This window comes from Myotis brandtii, unplaced genomic scaffold (genome assembly GCF_000412655.1).
Source record: "Myotis brandtii unplaced genomic scaffold, ASM41265v1 scaffold546, whole genome shotgun sequence".
Lineage (NCBI taxonomy): Eukaryota > Metazoa > Chordata > Mammalia > Chiroptera > Vespertilionidae > Myotis > Myotis brandtii.
In genome coordinates this window covers 1,723,271-1,725,411 of record NW_005370016.1, presented here as the reverse complement: position 1 = coordinate 1,725,411, position 2,141 = coordinate 1,723,271, and positions in this window count along the sequence as shown.

Sequence of the window (2,141 nt, the reverse complement as noted above, 5' to 3'; positions counted from 1 at the left end):
AGCTTCTTCCACACAGCTCCAGTCCACTCTGCCTTCCCCCTGACAGAGCCCAAGGTGTGTGGTTGCACACAAACTTTTGCATGTTAGCTCTTTAAGAGGATACTTGCATTTCCAGCCATCTTTCCCTGGCAGACAGTAACCCTTCTACTTTTCACAACCAGTTTTTATGTGGGCACCTTTCTCAGTTCAGGTTCTCTCTGCTGGGGGGGCCCAGTTTGGGATTTAGGCCCCAGAGTTCTCAGTGAGATATCCCTCTGGAACTTCAGCTGCTATCTGTTGAAGTCCAACCAGCTCTTTCGTGCTTCCACACTTCCTACCAGTCTCTATGCAGTCTCAACTTTCTGTCCTTGGTTATTATAATTCTCTCCAGCCAGTCCTTAGTTGATCATTCAGGATGTTTTTTGTTTTTTTTTTGTATTTTAGTTGTAATTCCAGTTTAGTCCTGAGAGCATGTCAGTGTAGCATCTACTTACTCCATTGCTAGTTTGGAGTCCCCTCAAATACCCAACTTTCTTTCCATCTCATTCCCTCTACTGCTTAACGTAATAAACCTTGTATCCACCCAGCAACTAAAATCCACTGATTTTACTGCATGTCAGTGTCCCTCCCCTGTATTTGCTTTCTTTTTTGCTTAACGTATCTTACATAGTTTCACAGTGTAGTCACTTTAAAAATCATTTCATTTCTTAACCCCTTTATGGTTTCATCCTATGCATTTAGTCAAGAAGGCCATCCTTACTCACTGAGGAGTGCAGCACAGGCTGGGGTGTAGCCCTGCTGGTATCTCTGGAAGTGGGACACGCACCCCAGAAGTCCCATGTCACCCGCTCCTCCCACACCAGTGGCTCAGCCAACCTGCACCCTCCTCAGTCATGTGATCTTGGCAGTGTTGGGGGGGAAGAGTAGGTAAAGGTGGTACCCTGGTGGGACTTCCATAGCCTGACCCCTCCTTGATCTGGTCTTCACAGTACTGGGTCCAATATACTCGCCTACTCCCTAGCACCCTCCATGAACTCTCCAAGCCACTCCTGACACCTCACTACCTGAGAAATCTGGATCTGCATCTGACCCATAACTCTACCCTGACCCCCAAAATCGGACCCCACGGCATGTTCCATCCTCAGGGAGGCGCTGCCTGTGGTGTCCACTCATTGTACCCCATATCTCTAATGCGATTATTTTATTCATCCCACAGTCTATCACTATAGATTGGTTTTTAAACTGCATAATGGAAACATACACACCCACCAAAAATTGTATTTAAATGTAACCTTCACTGCCTAAATAATTTTGAAAAAACAACAACAACAACAACAACAACACACACACACACACACACACACACACACACACACACACACACACTGAAGCTCTCTGGTCTGTCTTGAACTGCAGAATGACTAATTCTAGTGAATTCTTATTGTATGGCAATTTTACTGCTTTCCCTAGACATTTATTCTGCTAGTCCATTTGCACATACAAGGTATCAGAGATCAATTTTGTTTTATCCTTTCTCTTCCAGTATCTCCTCTTCTCTCTTTCTGACTTAATCACACTACTTTCCATTTTCCTTAAAAAATAAACAAAGCTCCTTGATAAAGCTAAATCCTTGAATGGTCCACCAACTCCAGTCTTTCTTATCTACTCAAAAATCATCTTTCACCCAAATTGTTTTTCTCCCTTCTGAGTCACTAATTTTGATTTTCTTTTCCTATTGGATAATTATCAATATAAAAATGTTATTATTTTTATTATGACACTAGAGGCCCAGTGCATGAAATTCATACATGGTTAGGGTCCCTAGGCCTAGCCAGCGATCAGGGCCGATCTACGGGGCTCCCAGTGGGGCAATTGGTGGAGGTCCCACTGGCACCCGCATTGGCTGGCCTGGTGCCACCCGCTCGCCAACCCCACCCTCTTCCACTGCTGCGGCTGGGGGCAGCTCCTTCATCGAGCATCTGCACCCAGGTGGTCAGTGCACATCATAGCAACTGGTCATTCCACCGGTAGTTCTGCTGTTCAGTTGATTTGCATATTAGTCTTTTATTATATAGGACTAGAGGCCCGGTACATGAAATTCGTGCATGGGGGGGGGTCCCCTCAACCCAGCCTGCACCCTCTCCAAACCGGGACCCCTCGGG